General features: G+C 38.9%; 1 protein-coding gene across 2 annotated transcripts in view; it reads left to right on the forward strand.

Annotated features, from left to right (window-relative positions):
* Nucleotides 1-20,491, forward strand: part of ETFRF1 (electron transfer flavoprotein regulatory factor 1) — a 62,713-nt gene extending 42,222 nt beyond the window's left edge. For both annotated transcript variants that reach the window (XM_053719085.1, XM_053719084.1), the window contains exon 5: nt 20,280-20,491. The gene's annotated coding sequence lies outside the window, so the exon portion shown is untranslated. The remainder of the gene's footprint in view (nt 1-20,279) is intronic.
* Nucleotides 20,492-22,546: the final 2,055 nt, after the last annotated feature.

A 22,546-nucleotide genomic window follows, 5' to 3' on the forward strand; every position in this document is an offset into this window, starting at 1 on the left:
TAACGGTTGTCTGTACTGCCTTAGTAATCTGTCCCCCTAAACCCTCTATACTCACATTTGGTCCTGACAAATTTGAAGGGCTACCATGTAGTACCGTCACTTCTGCCCCAGTGTCTACTAACGCCAAAATCCTAGTTGGCTGTTGTCTTGCCCCCCACCAAATAGTCAAAGGTACATGAGGGCGTCGGTCTCTAGCAGTCAGTGGGGACATGTGCACTACTGAAGGCCCACCGGTGAGTCATTGGAGTGAAACCTCATCCCAGTTTGTCAGTTTATGAGTAAGCAAATCCTCTGCTGGATACAGGGACTTCCCTTGTAGAGCATTCTCAGGGGGTGTAGGTGTTGTAATGGGTGTGGCCTTAGGGAACAAGCTGATGCGATCTGTTGTAGTGGATGGGGGGGATCCAGTTAGTGTAGGAAAGGTTGTTGGGTGCATGGCTGTGGAAAGGTTAGTAGTGGCAGTCACTAGAGAGTGGGTGTCAGATGGTGTGTCCAGAAAACAAGCTAGGGACTGAGAATTGTCAACTGGATCCCTGTATGCAGCATATACTTGTACTTTCTGTTTAGATCTCCTAACAACCTCTGTCCATTTCTGGAACATATCAGCAGTTGAAATGCCATTTATGCTATCTCTAGGTACACCCGCTTTTATTAAATCCATCCACATCTGTCTATGTGAAACATTAATCCTATTTCTGTTCCTATGCTTTCCCTGTTTCTTCATTCCCATTAAATCTATCTCCCCCTCTCTGTTAGTGACAGACATGCCTTTCCTGGGTTTAGATTCTTGTTCTAACTCCCCAATCTCAGCTAACAAAGCTGTAAGTTGGTGTATTTTTCCTCCATTCCCCAACCCGCCTAGTAAAGATAGTAATGAGGCTCTCATGGACAGCGGCGCTGCTTTCAAAAACCGCGAGCGCATGCTGGCTGTGAATTCCTCCATATCTGGCCCCTCCTAATTGTCCTTATTCAATCCTGCTACACAACCCATAATCCTAACACGCGTTACAGCGTCCCTTAATTTTAGCCAGGGGTTTGTAGGTTCAATGTCTCCACTAGATGGGAAAACTATTTGGATAGCATGGCGTATCAAATCCAGCAATTGGAAATTGTTTCTAACCTCCCTTACTCTCCGCAAAACCTGCCTGACCTGGGGGTCTGTGGTTAACTGTCCCATGCCTATTGCTTCATTTGCATTCAGTATCACACTGTCAGCACCTGAATCCCACAAACGCAACAACCACTCCCCCATATTCTCATCCATCTGTTGTTTAAATGTTTTTGCTAAATCGGTAAGTTCAGTCTGGGTGTAACCTCGCACCACTTCATTCACCTCATCACGTGTACCATCTCTCACACTATTTGCCCCCCCATGAGCTCTGAGCAACCTCCTTTTTCGTTGCTCAGTAATAATAGGGCGGGCCTTACATGCCTTGGATTCACTCCCACTATCAGAAAAGGATATGTATTCATCCTCCTCGTCTGAGGATTGGAGCAGAGCTTCACAATCCCATGCGGGTCCTGTAATCATTGCTCGCACTTTATTCACTGGCACTGGCTTTCTACCTTGCTGGGATCGTTTGCGGTTAATCTTACTCACTACAAGATTAGTACATTGCTCTTCTAATTCTACAGCATGACTAGCATTGCTACGCATACATTCTTTTGTAATTACTAACTGGTCCTGCACTTCTTGTAATTCTTTTTTAAGTGACTCACATCTCTGTGCTTCACGCTGTAGCGCTTGCAGCAGAATCCATCCTGTAGTTGCAACAGCTTTTCGCTCTTTTTTTTTGGTATACCCCTAAATCTAACCTTAAAGCTTGTGCACCAAGCTCTGTTCCAGCCTCAGGGTATACTGGAGCTGCATATTTAATTAGCTCCATTGCTATAGGCTTCCAACTCCCTGAGTCAGCCCATACTGGAATTGAACCATATTTGGAAGGTACCTTCCCTCCGCCATTCTTACTTTTCCTAAACAAAGCATGCATTCTATTCTTAAAAATAAATACAGTCAGGGGAAAAAGCAAGACAAAAATACAACTGCTATGTCTACTTATCAAAGCAGCACTGTTTCAGTTTTTTAACTTTGTATTTGCTAAATGGCTAAACGTTCACGGTTAAATAAATATAAATAATGTTAATAAATGTAAATTATACACCAAAATTTCAGAATTTTTGCTCTCCACTCACGTATTTATATCTAGCGATCAGGTGAAATCCTGCCAGACTACGCCAATTGTAAAAGTCAGTAACACAAAAAAAAAGGTATTTCAGCCAATCGCATATGATAAATAAATATAAATATATATATATATATATATATATATATATATATATATATATATTAACAGCTATATTTAATACGGATTGAAGACAACTCAGTAAAGATTAAAAATAACAATTTTTAATAAAATGGTGATTAGACATTAAACATATGATTGTAAGTAATTAAATCTAGAAAAAATAGCATCTAAATACAATATAATGAAAAACATTAAGTTACTTAGCTTCGATTGAGTTCAGCAGCTTACACCAGGTAGCAGGAAATAGACAAACACACATGTGAGGGTGACTCCGTGCCACATCTTGGGCCCTCAGTTCTTTAGCTTTTCTGGTAGGACTTGGCATCTGCACGATCCAAGAAGAAGTCTCCAGGGTTCTCAGTGTCCTGGCCTTTTACCCAAAAGGGAGGGATTATGATATTGTTAACACCCACTAGGGAGGAACCAGATGGAATGGCCAATAGACTTACTAGGGAGTAAGTTGTCTGGGGGGGGGGGGGCTGTACACAGGATGCCTAGACTGATGTCACTACCTGCTAAAAGCACATGGCATTTTTCCAACAATCTCCATTTTGGAAAATGTACAGCTCATCCTTTGTTCAGTAGGGACACCTAGTGGTGGGACATACTATTGCATGCTATAAAGGGAGCAATGGATTTTCTAATGGCAATACACCAATCAATTCTCAGAACTCTTCAGTTTTGGCCTCTGTTGAAGAGAGAACCATTCATTTGCTTTCAGACAGACAATATCACAACTGTGGCATATGTCGATCATCAGGGTGGGACTCACAGTCCCCAAGCAATGAAAGAAGTATCTCGGATACTTGCTTGGGCAGAATCCAGCTCCTGTCTAATCTCTGCGGTGCATATCCCAGGTGTAGACAATTGGGAGGCGGATTATCTCAGCCGTCAGACTTTACATCCAGGGGAGTGGTCTCTCCATCCAGATGTATTTTCTCAGATTGTTCAGATGTAGGGTCTTCCAGAGAGAGATCTCATGGCCTCTCATCTAAACAAGAAACTTCCCAGATACCTGTCCAGGTCCAGGGATGTTCAGGCGGAAGCAGTGGATGCACTGACACTTCCTTGGTGTTATGATCCTGCTTACATTTTTCCGCCTCTAGTTCTTCTTCCAAGAGTGATATCCAAAATCATCATGGAACAATCGTTTGTGTTGCTGGTGGCTCCAGCATGGCCACACAGGTTTTGGTATGCGAATCTTGTTCGGATGTCCAGTTGCCAACCTTGGCCACTTCGGTTAACGCCGGACCTTCTGTCTCAAGGTTCGTTTTTCCATCAGGATCTCAAATCATTAAATTTGAAGGTATGGAAATTGAACGCTTAGTACTAAGTCATAGAGGTTTCTCTGACTCAGTAATTAATACTATGTTACAAGCTCGTAAATCTGTCTCTAGAAAGATTTATTATTGAGTTTGGAAGACCTACATTTCCTGGTGTTCTTCTCATAAATTCTCTTGGCATTCTTTTAGAATGCCTAGAATTCTACAGTTTCTTCAGGATGGTTTGGATAAGGGTTTGTCTGCAAGTTCCTTGAAGGGACAAATCTCTGCCCTTTCTGTTTTATTTCACAGAAAGATTGCTAAACTTCCTGATATTCACTGTTTTGTTCAGGCTTTAGTTCGTATTAAGCCCGTCATTAAATCAATTTCTCCTTCTTGGAGTCTTAATTTGGTTTTGAAGGCGTTACAGGCTCCTCCATTTGAGCCTATGCATTCTTTGGATATTAAACTACTTACTTGGAAAGTGTTGTTCCTTTTGGCCATTTCTTCTGCTAGAAGAGTTTCTGAGCTATCTGCTCTTTCTTGTGAATCTCCTTTTCTGATTTTTCATCAGGATAAGGCGGTTTTGCGGACTTCATTTAAATTTTTGCCTAAAGTTGTGAATTCTAACAACATTAGTAGAGAAATTGTTGTCCCTTCCTTGTGTCCTAATCCTAAGAATTCTTTGGATGTGGTAAGAGCTTTGAAATATTATGTTGAAGCTACTAAAAATTTCAGGAAGACTTCTAGTCTATTTGTTATATTTTCTGGTCCTAGGAAAGGTCAGAAGGCCTCTGCTATTTACTTGGCTTCTTGGTTAAAGCTTTTGATTCATCAAGCTTATTTGGAGTCGGGTCAGGCCCTGCCTCAGAGAATTACAGCTCATTCTACTACATCAGTCTCCACTTCATGGGCTTTTAAGAATGAAGCTTCAGTTGATCAGATTTGCAAAGCAGTAACTTGGTCTTCTTTGCATACATTTACTAAATTCTACCATTTTGATGTGTTTGATTCTTCTGCTGATGTTTTAAGTTTTTCTTTTCATTATGAGAATAACTTATATTTTGGGTTGTGGATTATTTTTTCAGTGAGAAATGGCTGTTTTTTTTTTATCCCTCCCTCTCTAGTGACTCTTGAGTGGAGTTCCACATCTTGGGTATTGATATCCCATACGTCACTAGCTCATGGACTCTTGCCAATTACATGAAAGAAAACATAATTTATGTAAGAATTTACCTGATAAATTCATTTCTTTCATATTGGCAAGAGTCCATGAGACCCACCCTTTTTATGGTGGTTATGATTTTTTTTTGTATAAAGCACAATTATTTCCAAATTCCTTTGTTGATGCTTTTTTCTCCTTTCTTTATCACCCCACTTCTTGGCTATTCGTTAAACTGAATTGTGGGTGTGGTGAGGGGTGTATTTATAGCAAATAATATAAATGTTAAAATGGAGCGCTCAAAAAGAGCTAAAGTGCGGCCGTATTGGACAGATATAAAATGTACCGGACAATAATAGATTATAGCAAGCGCAGAAAATTGACCACAAATGCCTAATCTATAAGTCCTAGATAAATGTACTGGGATGGGCTACAAATACATAAAATATGTAAATACAATCAAAAAGAAATGCGAATAAAATAGGTATTTTATATAGTGCAATTCACATACATATTAAAAAATAATACATAGATATACATGAAAATTCATAAAAAATATATTTAATACAATTGATAAAAGGTCGACCTTAAAATATCAAATATCAATGAGTCAAATACAAAAATAAATACAAATACAATAAAAATCAATTGGCAAAAACAAAATTGAATGATACTGTGTATCCAATAGAACAAACGTCCTCAAAGTGTCAAAAAAGTCTATAAGAGAGTCTTTATGTCCTTTTTGCTTGCAAACTTTAAATCCGTGTAGACGACAAGCCTCCTAGTGATAAAGGACAAACTCCTTAAGGCAGTGGGAAGAGCCTTATGTGAACTAATTAATCTGTACTCACAGTTAAGAAAGTTGATATCTGCAATAGTATAATGCCCAGGTGCATATACTGTGTAATTCTTAGTCCCAGAGGTTCACCACATAATACAATCGATATATTGGATATATGTTACATTCATATAGTGGTATAAAATTACAAGTAAAAGGTGTCTACTCGCAATCCTGGAGCCTTAGATCCTACAAGCGGCTGCTAACTGAATAACCCCTGAAACTGACAGGCTGAATCGCAATCAGCCTGAACAGTCAGAGGTGCCATGGGCCAAAATTCAGAGGCGCCGTTTAACACAAGAATACCGGCTCTATGCGAAATAAGATAATAGCTCCGTTTGCGGAGTGAATATGAGCAACGCGTTTCAATTTTTAAATCTTTATCAAGCTCGTTACCGGAGGACTCCTTCCCGGGTAAATATATACCTATATCTACGTTCTGATTGGATGACCTCATAACCAATCAGGATAGCTGAATGCGCTAACTGACAATCATTCCTTGATCTATGCCGTGGCTAAAATACAAACGGCATATTGCCATGCCAACACTATATACACAAATTTACAGCATGCTGGATTAAAGATTATGATAAGCACACACCAATAATTTTATAATGTCACAGTTTTTGTAGTGCTATATCTCCACTTGAAAATTAAAATATAACTAACATCGTAAAATTGTTTATATAAAAACCGACAGAGTAAAAAAAAAACTGAAATATGGGGATAACAGCTAAAACTGCCAGAGGATATTTCTATGCCTAATTGGAAAAATTTCTTACTCAGAAACTTTTCTATTATTAAAATTTCTCACTAGCTATAATAAGGTGATGATTAATGATAGAACTCCTCGAATATGAAACCAAATATAGATTATAATACATAAAAATATATTTGTGTTCAAGATATAAAAAATAATAATAAAACATTTTTGGTATTTAACTCAGATAAAATAGGATGAAATATCTGAAAAATGAAAATTGAATTGATTATAAATAAAATTGAATAAAACCTTTTGCATAAACACTTTCTCCTACATTGGTGTATCCGGTCCACGGCTTCATCCTTACTTGTGGGATATTCTCATTCCCTACAGGAAGTGGCAAAGAGAGCACACAGCAGAGCTGTCCATATAGCTCCCCCTCTGGCTCCGCCCCCCAGTCATTCTCTTTGCCGCTCTGAACAAGTAGCATGGGAGAAAGGTTTTGCAAGCAGTGCATAAATTCTGTTTTTTACATAAAAATTCTAATATTATTTTCTTTTTATAAAAAGCAACCTAAGTCAAACTCAAGGTTTAGACCATTTGGAGTTAATGTTCTAAGCTCAAAAATCCACTTAGCTTCTAATTTGAGAAGTTCATTTAATACATTACTCCCTCTCCAGTTAGGTTTTATTTTATCAATCACAGTGTAACTAAGGTGCTTAGTGTTCCCATTGTTACATCTTTTAAAATGCCTAGGGACAGGGGGATCTTTGTTCCTTTCGAGATTCATGTTTTCAATTGAGTTTAGGTGTTCCCTAATTCTATCACGTATAGGCCTAGTCGACTCACCTATGTATTGAGTCCCACACGAACACTCTAATAAATAAACCACATTTGAGTCAGTGCACCTGTATAAGTTTTTAATTTTATAAACCTTCTTTGTGATTGTCGATTTAAATTCTTTTCTTTTAGTTGAGTGTTTGCAGGCCTTACAACTCAAACATGGGTAAAACCCCACCATTTCTCACCTTTTAAATCTATATCACTGAGAGGACTAGCTGTTTTCTTTAAATCGGTCGGCGCTAAGTAATTTTTTAAATTCTTGCATTTTTTATATATTACCCTAGGTTGATTTTTCAAACATGGGCCAATCACTTCGTCAGACTTTAAAACATGCCAATGTTTTTTGAGGATTTTTTCTAATTTTTTATTATCCTCATTATATTGTGTGATAAACAGGACTTTTAATTCACCATTCTCTAGTGTAGTGGCAACATTAATTTTACTCTGTTTTCTACTCAAAGATCCCTATTCATATTAGAGGCCTCAGTTCTTGCATTATCTATTAATTCTACATTGTATCCCTTATTGATAAATTTGTTCACCAAAACTTGTGATTGTTGACTATAATCTGAATCTTCCATGCAATTTTTCCTAATTTGCATGAATTGGCTTTTTGGAATGTTTTTCTTCCATTTATCCAGATGGCAGCTTTCTGCATGTATATAGCCATTGGCGTCTACAGGCTTAAAGTAAGTTTTCGTTACAATCTTATTGTTTATAATATTTATTTGTAAATCTAGAAAGTTTATACTCGTTTCATGTATTTCAAACGTAAATTTCAGATGTTTTTCGTTACTATTCATCCTCGAAAAGAACCATTCCAAATCAGTTTTGTTGCCTCTCCATATAATAAATATATCATCTATATAAGGTTTGTAGGAGACCAGATTTGCCCCCAGATCAGTGGAGCCTAGAAATATTCTCTCCCACAGACCCATAAATAAATTCGCATAACTAGGGGCAAATCTGGTCCCCATCGCTGTCCCACATAATTGCAAATAAAATTTTTCATCAAAGTTAAAATAATTATGAGACAAGATAAATCTAATGCTATCAATTAAAAAAGATTTCTGTTCCACTGGAAGTGTGTCATCTTTATTCAAATAAAATGTGATTGCTTCAATCCCTAAATCGTGTTTGATACACGTGTATAGCGCTGAAACGTCACATGTAGCTAAAAGGCAATCCTCATCCCATTCAATATCCTCCAACATTCTCAGGACATCAGTAGAGTCCTTCAAGTATGAAGGAAGACTTTTTACATAGTCTTGCAAAAATATATCTATGTATTCTGAGAGATTCGCTGTGACTGATTCAATACCCGAGACTATTGGTCTCCCAGGGGGGAGTCAATAATATCCTTGTGAATTTTTGGGAGACAGTATAGGAGTGGAATTTTCTCCAACATTGGTGTGTCCGGTCCACGGCGTCATCCTTACTTGTGGGATATTCTCTTCCCCAACAGGAAATGGCAAAGAGTCCCAGCAAAGCTGGCCATATAGTCCCTCCTAGGCTCCGCCCACCCCAGTCATTCTCTTTGCCGTTGCACAGGCAACATCTCCACGGAGATGGTTAAGAGTTTTTTTGGTGTTTAAATGTAGTTTTTATTCTTCTTTCAAGTGTTTGTTATTTTAAAATAGTGCTGGTATGTACTATTTACTCTGAAACAGAAAAGGATGAAGATTTCTGTTTGTGAGAGGAAGATGATTTTAGCAGACAGTAACTAAAATCGATTGCTGTTTCCACATAGGACTGTTGAGATGAAGTAACTTCAGTTGGGGGAAACAGTTAGCAGACTTTTCTGCTTAAGGTATGACTAGCCATATTTCTAACAAGACCATGTAATGCTGGAAGGCTGTCATTCCCCCTCATGGGGACCGGTAAGCCATTTTCTTAGTCAAACAAACAGAATAAAGGGCTTATTATGGGCTAAAAAAACTGGTAGACATTTTTATGGGCTAAATCGATTGCTTTATTTGGGCATTTTATTCAGATTTAGGCTGACAATTTGCATTTATAAACTTGGGGAACGTTTATTAAACGGCAGGCACTGTGTTAGACACCTTTTCCAGTCAGGGGGCCTTCCTAGTTATAGACTGAGCCTCATTTTCGCGCCATTACTGCGCAGTTGTTTTTTGAGAGCAGGGCATGCAGATGCATGTGTGAGGATCTAAAAATTGCTGGAAAAGCTTCTAGAAGGCGTCAATTGGTATCGTATTCCCCTCTGGGCTTGGTTGGGTCTCAGCAAAGACTATGGCTGGGACTGTAAAGGGGTTAAATTTATAAACGGCTCTGGTTCCGTTATTTTAAGGGTTAAAGCTGTGGTGAAATTTTGGTAATTTTTGAACAATTCCTTCATACTTTTTCACATATTCAGTAATAAAGTGTTTTCTGTTTAAAATTTAAAGAGACAGTAACGGTTTTGTTTTAAAACGTTTTTTGTGCTTTGTTGACAAGTTTAAGCCTGTTTAACATGTCTGTACCTTCAGATAAGCTATGTTCTATATGTATGAAAGCCAATGTGTCTCCCCATTTAAATTTATGTGATAATTGTGCCATAGCGTCCAAACAAAGTAAGGACAGTACTGCCACAGATAATGAAATTGCCCAAGATGATTCCTCAGATGAGGGGAGTAAACTTGATACTACACCATCTCCTACTGTGTCTACACCAGTTTTGCCCACGCAGGAGGCCCCTAGTACATCTAGTGCGCCAATGCTTATTACCATGCAACAATTAACGGCTGTAATGGATAACTCCATAGCAAATATTTTATCCAAAATGCCTACTTATCAGAGAAAGCACGATTGCTCTGTTTTAAACACTGAAGAGCAAGAGGGCGCTGATAATTGTTCTGTCATACCCTCACACCAATCTGAAGGGGCCATGAGGGAGGTTTTGTCAGATGGAGAAATCTCAGATTCAGGAAAAATTTATCATCAAGCTGAACCTGATGTTGTGACATTTAAATTTAAATTAGAACATCTCCGCGCACTGCTTAAGGAGGTGTTATCTACTCTGGATGATTGTGACAACTTGGTCATTCCAGAGAAATTATGCAAGATGGACAAGTTCCTAGAGGTTCCGGTGCACCCCGACGCTTTTCCTATACCCAAGCGGGTGGCGGACATAGTAAATAAGGAGTGGGAAAAGCCCGGCATACCTTTTGTTCCCCCCCCCCTATATTTAAGAAATTATTTCCTATGGTCGACCCCAGAAAGGACTTATGGCAGACAGTCCCTAAGGTCGAGGGGGCAGTTTCTACTCTAAACAAACGCACTACTATTCCTATCGAAGATAGTTGTGCTTTCAAAGATCCTATGGATAAAAAATTGGAAGGTTTGCTTAAAAAGATTTTTGTACAGCAAGGTTACCTTCTACAACCAATTTCGTGCATTGTTCCTTTCACTACAGCAGCGTGGTTCTGGTTCGAGGAACTAGAAAAGTCGCTCAGTAGAGAGACTCCATATGAGGAGGTTATGGACAGAGTTCACGCACTTAAATTGGCTAACTCTTTTATTTTAGATGCCGCTTTGCAATTAGCTAGATTAGCGGCGAAAAATTCAGGGTTTGCTATCGTGGCGCGCAGAGCGCTTTGGCTAAAGTCTTGGTCAGCGGATGTGTCATCCAAGACAAAATTGCTTAACATTCCTTTCAAAGGTAAAACTCTATTTGGACCAGAATTGAAAGAGATTATTTCAGACATCACTGGGGGAAAGGGCCACGCCCTTCCACAAGATAGGTCTTTTAAGGCTAAAAATAAGTCTAATTTTCGTCCCTTTTCCCAATTTCAGGAACGGACCGGCCTCTAATTCTGCATCCTCTAAGCAAGAGGGTAATGCCTCACAACCCAAACCAGCCTGGAAACCGATGCAAGGCTGGAACAAGGGTAAGCAGGCCAAGAAGCCTGCCACTGCTAACAAAACAGCATGAAGGAGTAGCCCCCGATCCGGGACCGGATCTAGTGGGGGGCAGACTCTCTCTCTTTGCTCAGGCTTGGGCAAGAGATGTTCAGGATCCCTGGGCGCTAGAAATAGTTTCTCAGGGTTATCTCCTGGAATTCAAGGAACTACCCCCAAGGGGAAGGTTCCACATGTCTCACTTATCCTCAAACCAAATAAAGAGACAGGCATTCTTACATTGTGTAGAAGACCTGTTAAAGATGGGAGTGATACACCCAGTTCCAATAAAGGAACAAGGAATGGGATTTTATTCCAATCTGTTCGTAGTTCCCAAAAAAGAGGGAACTTTCAGACCAATTTTGGATTTGAAGATCCTAAACAAATTTCTCAGGGTACCATCGTTCAAGATGGAAACCATTCGAACGATACTACTCACTATCCAGGAAAGTCAATTTATGACTACCGTGGATCTAAAGGATGCGTACCTACATTTTCCTATCCACAAAGAACATCATCAGTTCCTAAGGTTCACTTTTCTGGACAAGCATTACCAGTTTGTGGCCCTCCCATTCGGGTTAGCCACTGCTCCAAGGATTTTCACAAAGGTGCTAGGGTCCCTTCTAGCGGTTCTAAGACCGAGGGGCATTGCAGTAGTACCTTACTTGGACGACATTCTAATACAAGCGTCGTCCCTGTCAAAAGCAAAGGCTCATACGGACATCGTTCTAGCCTTTCTCAGATCACACGGATGGAAGGTGAACATAGAAAAAAGTTCTCTGTCTCCGTCGACAAGAGTTCCCTTCTTGGGAACAATAATAGATTCCTTAGAAATGAGGATTTTTCTGACAGAGGTCAGAAAATCAAAGCTTCTAAGCTCTTGTCAAGTGCTTCATTCTGTTCCTCGTCCTTCCATAGCGCAGTGCATGGAAGTAGTAGGGTTGATGGTTGCAACAATGGACATAGTTCCTTTTGCACGAATTCATCTAAGACCATTACAACTGTGCATGCTCAAACAGTGGAATGGGGATTATACAGACTTGTCTCCAATGATTCAAGTAGATCAAAGGACCAGAGATTCACTCCGTTGGTGGCTGACCCTGGACCATCTGTCCCAGGGAATGAGCTTCCGCAGACCAGAGTGGGTCATTGTCACGACCGACGCCAGTCTAGTGGGCTGGGGCGCGGTCTGGGAATCCCTGAAAGCTCAGGGTCTATGGTCTCGGGAAGAGTCTCTTCTCCCGATAAACATTCTGGAACTGAGAGCGATATTCAATGCTCTCAGAGCTTGGCCTCAACTAGCAAAGGCCAGATTCATAAGGTTCCAATCAGACAACATGACGACCGTTGCATATATCAATCATCAGGGGGGAACAAGGAGTTCCCTGGCGATGAAAGAAGTGACCAAAATAATTCAATGGGCGGAGGATCACTCCTGCCACCTGTCTGCGATCCACATCCCAGGAGTGGAAAACTGGGAGGCAGATTTTCTGAGTCGTCAGACATTCCATCCGGGGGAGTGGGAACTCCATCCGGAGATCTTTGCCCAAATAATTCAATTATGGGGCATTCCAGACATGGATCTGATGGCGTCTCGTCAGAACTTCAAGGTTCCTTGCTACAGGTCCAGATCCAGGGATCCCAAGGCGACTCTAGTAGATGCACTAGTAGCACCTTGGACCTTCAACCTAGCTTATGTATTTCCACCGTTTCCTCTCATTCCCAGGCTGGTAGCCAGGATCAATCAGGAGAGGGCCTCGGTGATCTTGATAGCTCCTGCGTGGCCATGCAGGACTTGGTATGCAGACCTGGTGAATATGTCATCGGCTCCACCATGGAAGCTACCTTTGAGACAGGACCTTCTTGTTCAGGGTCCATTCGAACATCCAAATCTGGTCTCCCTCCAGCTGACGGCTTGGAGATTGAACGCTTGATTCTATCGAAGCGTGGGTTTTCAGATTCTATGATAGATACTCTGGTTCAGGCCAGAAAACCGGTAACTAGAAAAATTTACCATAAAATATGGAAAAAATATATCTGTTGGTGTGAATCCAAAGGATTCCCATGGAATAAAATAAAAATTCCTAAGATTCTATCCTTTCTACAAGAAGGTTTGGAGAAAGGATTATCTGCAAGTTCTCTAAAGGGACAGATCTCTGCTTTATCTGTCTTACTACACAAAAGACTGGCAGCTGTGCCAGATGTTCAAGCATTTGTTCAGGCTCTGGTTAGGATCAAGCCTGTTTACAGACCTTTGACTCCTCCCTGGAGTCTAAATCTAGTTCTTTCAGTTCTTCAAGGGGTTCCGTTTGAACCTTTACATTCCATAGATATTAAGTTACTATCTTGGAAAATTTTGTTTTTGGTTGCAATTTCTTCTGCTAGAAGAGTTTCAGAGTTATCTACTCTGCAGTGTTCTCCGCCCTATCTGGTGTTCCATGCAGATAAGGTGGTTTTGCGTACTAAGCCTGGTTTTCTTCCTAAGGTTGTTTCTAACAAAAATATTAACCAGGAGATAGTTGTACCTTCTTTGTGTCCGAATCCAGTTTCAAAGAAGGAACGTTTGTTACACAATTTGGACGTAGTCCGTGCTCTAAAATTCTATTTAGAGGCTACAAAAGATTTCAGACAAACATCTTCCTTGTTTGTTGTTTATTCTGGTAAAAGGAGAGGTCAAAAAGCGACTTCTACCTCTCTTTCCTTTTGGCTTTAAAGCATCATCCGATTGGCTTATGAGACTGCCGGACGGCAGCCTCCTGAAAGAATCACAGCTCACTCCACTAGGGCTGTGGCTTCCACATGGGCCTTCAAGAACGAGGCTTCTGTTGACCAGATATGTAAGGCAGCGACTTGGTCTTCACTGCACACTTTTGCCAAATTTTACAAATTTGATACTTTTGCTTCTTCGGAGGCTATTTTTTGGAGAAAGGTTTTGCAAGCTGTGGTGCCTTCCGTTTAGGTAACCTGATTTGCTCCCTCCCTTCATCCGTGTCCTAAAGCTTTGGTATTGGTTCCCACAAGTAAGGATGACGCCGTGGACCGGACACACCAATGTTGGAGAAAACAGAATTTATGCTTACCTGATAAATTACTTTCTCCAACGGTGTGTCCGGTCCACGGCCCGCCCTGGTTTTTTAATCAGGTCTGATGAATTATTTTCTCTAACTACAGTCACCACGGTTCCATATGGTTTCTCCTATATATATTTCCTCCTGTCCGTCGGTCGAATGACTGGGGTGGGCGGAGCCTAGGAGGGACTATATGGCCAGCTTTGCTGGGACTCTTTGCCATTTCCTGTTGGGGAAGAGAATATCCCACAAGTAAGGATGACGCCGTGGACCGGACACACCGTTGGAGAAAGTAATTTATCAGGTAAGCATAAATTCTGTTTTCGGACATTTAGGTATAAGATAAACACTCTCCTTATCATTCAAAATGCCTATATCGCCCTACTGATGATTTTTCAATAGAATTGAATGCTCTAGTGAGGAGGGCAAGTGATATAGGCATTTTGAATGATAAGGAGAGTGGTTATTTTATACCTAAATGTCCGAAAATTCCACTCCTATAATGTCTCCCAAAAATTCACAATGATATTATTGACCCCCCCTGGGAGACCAATAGTCTCGGGTATTCAATCAGTCACAGCGAATCTCTCAGAATACATAGATATATTTTTGCAAGACTATGTAAAAAGTCTTCCTTCATACTTGAAGGACTCTACTGATGTCCTGAGAATGTTGGAGGATATTGAATGGGATGAGGATTGCCTTTTAGCTACATGTGACGTTTCAGCGCTATACACGTGTATCAAACACGATTTAGGGATTGAAGCAATCACATTTTATTTGAATAAAGATGACACACTTCCAGTGGAACAGAAATCTTTTTTAATTGATAGCATTAGATTTATCTTGTCTCATAATTATTTTAACTTTGATGGAAAATTTTATTTGCAATTATGTGGGACAGCGATGGGGACCAGATTTGCCCCTAGTTATGCAAATTTATTTATGGGTCTGTGGGAGAGAATATTTCTAGACTCCACTGATCTGGGGGCAAATCTGGTCTCCTACAAACTTTATATAGATGATATATTTATTATATGGAGAGGCAACAAAACTGATTTGGAATGGTTCTTTTCGAGGATGAATAGTAATGAAAAAAATCTGAAATTTACGTTTGAAATACATGAAACGAGTATAAACTTTCTAGATTTACAAATAAATATTATAAACAATAAGATTGTAACGAAAACTTACTTTAAGCCTGTAGACGCCAATGGCTATATACATGCAGAAAGCTGCCATCTGGATAAATGGAAGAAAAACATTCCAAAAAGCCAATTCATGCGAATTAGGAAAAATTGCATGGAAGATTCAGATTATAGTCAACAATCACAAGTTTTGGTGAACAAATTTATCAATAAGGGATACAATGTAGAATTAATAGATAATGCAAGAACTGAGGCCTCTAATATGAATAGGGATCTTTGAGTAGAAAACAGAGTAAAATTAATGTTGCCACTACACTAGAGAATGGTGAATTAAAAGTCCCGTTTATCACACAATATAATGAGGATAATAAAAAATTAGAAAAAATCCTCAAAAAACATTGGCATGTTTTAAAGTCTGACAAAGTGATTGGCCCATATTTGCCAAATCAACCTAGGGTAATATATAAAAAATGCAAGAATTTAAAAAATTACTTAGCGCCGACCGATTTAAAGAAAACAGCTAGTCCTCTCAGTGATATAGATTTAAAAGGTGAGAAAATTGTGGGTTTTCACCCATGTTTGAGTTGTAAGGCCTGCAAACACTCAACTAAAAGAAAAGAATTTAAATCGACAATCACAAAGAAGGTTTATAAAATTAAAAACTTATACAGGTGCACTGACTCAAATGTGGTTTATTTATTAGAGTGTTCGTGTGGGACTCAATACATAGGTGAGTCGACTAGGCCTATACGTGATAGAATTAGGGAACACCTAAACTCAATTGAAAACATGAATCTCGAAAGGAACAAAGATCTCCCTGTCCCTAGGCATTTTAAAAGATGTAACAATGGGAACACTAAGCACCTTAGTTACACTGTGATTGATAAAATAAAACCTAACTGGAGAGGGAGTAATGTATTAAATGAACTTCTCAAATTAGAAGCTAAGTGGATTTTTGAGCTTAGAACATTAACTCCAAATGGTCTAAACCTTGAGTTTGACTTACGTTGCTTTTTATAAAAAGAAAATAATATTAGAATTTTTATGTAAAAAACAGAATTTATGTTTACCTGATAAATTTCTTTCTCCTACGGTGTATCCGGTCCACGGCTTCATCCTTACTTGTGGGATATTCTCATTCCCTACAGGAAGTGGCAAAGAGAGCACACAGCAGAGCTGTCCATATAGCTCCCCCTCTGGCTCCGCCCCCCAGTCATTCGACCGACGGTTAGGAGAAAAAGGAGAACCATAGGGTGCAGTGGTGACTGTAGTGTACAAAAATAAAAATTTAAACCTGACCAAATGCCAGGGCGGGCCGTGGACCGGATACACCGTAGGAGAAAGAAATTTATCAGGTAAACATAAATTCTGTTTTCTCCTACATTGGTGTATCCGGTCCACGGCTTCATCCTTACTTGTGGGAACCAATACCAAAGCTTTAGGACACGGATGAAGGGAGGGAACAAGTCAGGTAACCTAAACGGAAGGCACCACTGCTTGCAAAACCTTTCTCCCATGCTACTTGTTCAGAGCGGCAAAGAGAATGGCTGGGGGGCGGAGCCAGAGGGGGAGCTATATGGACAGCTCTGCTGTGTGCTCTCTTTGCCACTTCCTGTAGGGAATGAGAATATCCCACAAGTAAGGATGAAGCCGTGGACCGGATACACCAATGTAGGAGAAAGTGTTTATGCAAAAGGTTTTATTCAATTTTATTTATAATCAATTCAATTTTCATTTTTCAGATATTTCATCCTATTTTATCTGAGTTAAATACCAAAAATGTTTTATTATTATTATTTTTTATATCTTGAACACAAATATATTTTTATGTATTATAATCTATATTTGGTTTCATATTTGAGGAGTTCTATCATTAATCATCACCTTATTATAGCTAGTGAGAAATTTTAATAATAGAAAAGTTTCTGAGTAAGAAATTTTTCCAATTAGGCATAGAAATATCCTCTGGCAGTTTTAGCTGTTATCCCCATATTTCAGGTTTTTTTTTACTCTGTCGGTTTTTATATAAACAATTTTACGATGTTAGTTATATTTTAATTTTCAAGTGGAGATATAGCACTACAAAAACTGTGACATTATAAAATTATTGGTGTGTGCTTATCATAATCTTTAATTCAGCACGCTGTAAATTTGTGTATATAGTGTTGGCATGGCAATATGCCGTTTGTATTTTAGCCACGGCATAGATCAAGGAATGATTGTCAGTTAGCGCATTCAGCTATCCTGATTGGTTATGAGGTCACCCAATCAGAACGTAGATATAGGTATATATTTACCCGGGAAGGAGTCCTCCGGTAACGAGCTTGATAAAGATTTAAAAATTGAAACGCGTTGCTCATATTCACTCCGCAAACGGAGCTATTATCTTATTTCGCATAGAGCCGGTATTCTTGTGTTAAACGGCGCCTCTGAATTTTGGCCCATGGCACCTCTGACTGTTCAGGCTGATTGCGATTCAGCCTGTCAGTTTCAGGGGTTATTCAGTTAGCAGCCGCTTGTAGGATCTAAGGCTCCAGGATTGCGAGTAGACACCTTTTACTTGTAATTTTATACCACTATATGAATGTAACATATATCCAATATATCGATTGTATTATGTGGTGAACTTCTGGGACTAAGAATTACACAGTATATGCACCTGGGCATTATACTATTGCAGATATCAACTTTCTTAACTGTGAGTACAGATTAATTAGTTCACATAAGGCTCTTCACACTGCCTTAAGGAGTTTGTCCTTTATCACTAGGAGGCTTGTCGTCTACACGGATTTAAAGTTTGCAAGCAAAAAGGACATAAAGACTCTCTTATAGACTTTTTTGACACTTTGAGGACGTTTGTTCTATTGGATACACAGTATCATTCAATTTTGTTTTTGCCAATTGATTTTTATTGTATTTGTATTTATTTTTGTATTTGACTCATTGCTATTTGATATTTTAAGGTCGACCTTTTATCAATTGTATTAAATATATTTTTTATGAATTTTCATGTATATCTATGTATTATTTTTTAATATGTATGTGAATTGCACTATATAAAATACCTATTTTATTCGCATTTCTTTTTGATTGTATTTACATATTTTATGTATTTGTAGCCCATCCCAGTACATTTATCTAGGACTTATAGATTAGGCATTTGTGGTTAATTTTCTGCGCTTGCTATAATCTATTATTGTCCGGTACATTTTATATCTGTCCAATACGGCCGCACTTTAGCTCTTTTTGAGCGCTCTATTTTAACATTTATATTATTTGCTAGTTTCTATAGAATCTGAGAGACTTCAATTTATTTTGGAGTTTGTGTAGTAGTTTTATTTTGGCGCAGTCTCACACATATTTTCTGTTTCCGTTGGGGTGTATTTATAGGCATTTTGAGGTTTGGGAAACTTTGCCCCTCCTGGTAGGATTGTATATCCCATACGTCACTAGCTCATGGACTCTTGCCAATATGAAAGAAATGAATTTATCCGGTAAATTCTTACATAAATTATGTTTTTCCTTGCCCGTATGCCACAGTCTTCTCTCCAGGTGTTCTTTGGTTTGTTTTTTGTGTTCTAAAATGCCAATAATAGTCTATATTTGTTTAAAAAAAACAACAACAACTATTAACCTTTCTGATTACAGTATTGTACTATCTTTATGAGAGTACTATGTATACAAAAATATTTAAAATGATATAAAACTAGCATTAGGTTGTTATTTATAAACTATATTATGACATGTAAATATTTCCTTAATGACATAAGATATTGTTGTTTATACTTGGTCCTGTCCCCTCTCCAAACTGTGCCATTTTGCAAAAAGTCGAAAAAAACAAATTATACTGAAAATTCAAACCTTTATTGGTCCCAAGCAGTTTGGACAAAAGGGTTTCTACCCGTATCTGTATATGTCTATACCTGTATATATTCATATAGAAATATATTTTACAAAAAAATCATCAGATATACAGGTACTTTTTTTTTCTATGTGAAGAACATTGGAATGTAAAATATTTATAACTACCTTTTGGTTTTAGCATTTTAGGCATAACACGGTGTCGGTTAGTAGGCGCGCGATCAATAAGTGTTAGTTTTTATGTTTTGTTTTTAAGCGTGCTCCATTGAAGTTTGTGGGGAGATGAAGTTAACGTGGTCGCGAAATCAGAAGTCCTGAAGTTAGAGAGCATCAGGTTTTGCTCGCACGCAATTTACTTTCAACTTGTAATACGAACGCTAGCCCGCTCACAGTAAAAGTTTGCTTTGAGTGGTGTTTGAGTGCGAGTCAAAAAATTTTTAGCACCTCACTTGTAATCTAGCCCAGAATGTTTAAATACGCACAATAATACATTTTTGCAATGCACTTTCATTATTTATTTTGCCTGCTTTCCTGTAATTCATCTCTGAAGATTGTAGTGTTTACACACTCGCCCTACCCCAAGTGAGGCTGGAATATGTTCTGTGGAATGCAGAACCCTAACCCTCCTACATACTGCATAGTGATTGGTTTATATATACGCAAGCGTCTTTAGCTCTGTCCCTAATTGGCTGCTGTAAATGTAGTAAGATATAAACCACATTAAACAGGCTTTTCAAGGAGTGTGCCCCATGACTGCAAAGAAATACATATTTTATAAACAAAGCAAAAGTGCTTTTATTTTGTATGTAGATCTGTGAGTATTTCAGTTCCTGTTAGAAATGGAAGTGCAGAACACTGTTATATTCCTCACAGCCATTGGCTGCACACTCTAGTGACCTATTTATAACTGTCCCTAATTGGTCACAGCAGAGAAGGTAACCTAAGTTACAACATGGCAGCTCCCATTGTTTTATAGACACTAAAACTTTACACTTATTTTGTCAATATTTAAACAACTAGAAAATACATCTACCTGTTCTTCTAATCCTTTTATTTGACTGCATCATTCTATCTAGCACTTATTTAGTGTTTTATGTCCCTTTAATTTCTCTCTTGCTTTGTTCACAAAAGCATTTATCCTGCCCTGTATTTACAGCGTAATTACACATTTTTTTCTTATCGTTCCAGGACACCAAGAGACCGAAGACTTTGACCACAATTGAAAACTGATTTGCACACATGTGATCTGATTCAGAAAAAGGCTAATAATATTAGCTGACAAATATCTATGTAAATTAATTGTGTTTAACGTACAAATCAAACACAAAACTGTTTATCTTTCTTATCAGCTATGAAATAAGAAAAATCTTTTGAATAAAAACATAAAGTTTGGTTGCTAAGTGTTTTGTTTTTTATTTAAGATCCATTATAGTAGAAAAATGACAGGATCTAATTTGTTAGAGCATGTAAATGTATCACTAGCGACACTATTGTTTAACCAGAGCAATGGGGTTACAGCTCTGGTGCCGCAGAGAACTGCTGATCCTAAGTGGAAACTGCCACATAGACAATCAGCAGCGCTAATTGTTTAACCCAGCTTTGATGTCATATTGCTTGTGTTTGATTGGTGGAACTTTAGTTACGTGTTTGCAGCAAAATAAAGCAACGTTACATACTTAAAGGGACAGTTCATCCAAAAAAATTCTCCCATTTAAATTGTTTCCAATGATACATTTTACCTGCTGGAGTGTATTAAATTGTTTACAAGTAGCTCATTTACCCCTATTTTGGCCTTTGAAATAGCTGATTTAGCTTGTGGTATCCCAACCAATACTGAAAGTTTTGATACTGGAGTCTCAGCTATTGAATAGCCTAAGTAAAGACAGCCAGCAGAAGAAATGACATTCCCAGTGGGGTGCAGGATAGTTAAGTAATAAAATGATAATTTTCCATTGTTCTCTCTATGTATTGTGTGTACATAAAGTGATAACATAATGAGATCTGATATTACTTGAAGCTCAACCCATTGTAATAGGCTGCAATTTCTCATACATTTTTTACTCTGCAGCTGGTATAACAAGTCGTTGAAAATACATTAATATAAAAACTATTTTACGGTGTACTGTCCCTTTAAGGTGATGAACAGTTTTACACAAACATAATTGTACAAATAGGCAAAAGTACTCTGTAAATTGGACAAAAATATGTTTTACTAATTTGGTAACACACCTTTGGCTATCTTACGGCACACCAGTGTGGATATAAGATAAACGTATTCAAAAAAGTTTTTTAACCCCTTAACGACCAAGGACGTGTTAGGCACGTCCTACAAAAAAATACAGTTAAGGACCAAGGACGTGCCTGACACGTCCTCTGGGGTTTCAAGCGGTGGAATCGATTGTGATCGCTTCCAGACGCTTTCAAGGTATTGCAGTGATGCCTTGCTATTGAGGTATCATTGCAATACCCTTTTTATCCATCGATGCAGAGAGCGCCACTCTGTGGCCCTCTCTGTATCGGCCAGCAATGGTGCCGATCGTTGGTGGGAGCCATAGCGTAGAGGCGGGTAGGCAGCCCATAGCTGGAGGGAGTTCCGGATCCTATGCATGCACGCGCTATTAAATCATATACTGACAGTCTCTGGGAAATAAGGCATAATCAGTGTTTGGAAAGGGATTGGGGAGTGGGGGGGGAGGGTATTGAGGGTGGGCAGCTACACTACAGAAAAATTGGGTATTTATAATAAAAAAGTCAAAATTTTGAACAAACTGGGTACTGGCAGACAACTGCCAGTATCCAAGATGGTGGCGTAGAGGGGGGAGGGTTAGAGAGCTGTTTGGGGGGATCAGGGAGGTTAGGGGCTAAGGGGGGATCCAACACTGCAGAATAAATATTAAAAAAAAAAAAAAGAAAAAGAAAAGCATTTTATTTTACTACTGGCAGACTTTCTGCCAGTACTTAAGATGGCGGTGACAATTGTGAAGTGGGGAGGGAAGAGAGCTGTTTGAGAGGGGTTAGGGATGGATCAAGGGGTGGGATGTGTCAGGTGGGAGGCTGATCTCTACACTAAAGCTAAAATTAACCCTATAAGCTCCCTAATTAACCCCTTCACTGTATGGCATAATACAAGTGTGGTGCGCAGCGGCATTTAGCGGCCTTCTAATTACCAAACAGTAACATATTTTTCCAACATTGGTGTGTCCGGTCCACGGCGTCATCCATTACTTGTGGGAATATTCTCTTCCCAACAGGAAATGGCAAAGAGCACAGCAAAAGCTGCCCATATAGCCCCTCCTCAGGCTCCGCCCCCCAGTCATTCTCTTTGCCGCTCTGAACAAGTAGCATCTCCACAGAGATGGTGAAGAGTATGTGGTGTTTAGTTGTAGTTTTTTATTCTGCTATCAAGAGTTTGTTATTTTAAAATAGTGCCGGTTTGTACTATTTACTCTAAAACA

This window comes from Bombina bombina, chromosome 6, assembly GCF_027579735.1.
Source record: "Bombina bombina isolate aBomBom1 chromosome 6, aBomBom1.pri, whole genome shotgun sequence".
Taxonomy (NCBI): Eukaryota; Metazoa; Chordata; class Amphibia; order Anura; family Bombinatoridae; genus Bombina; species Bombina bombina.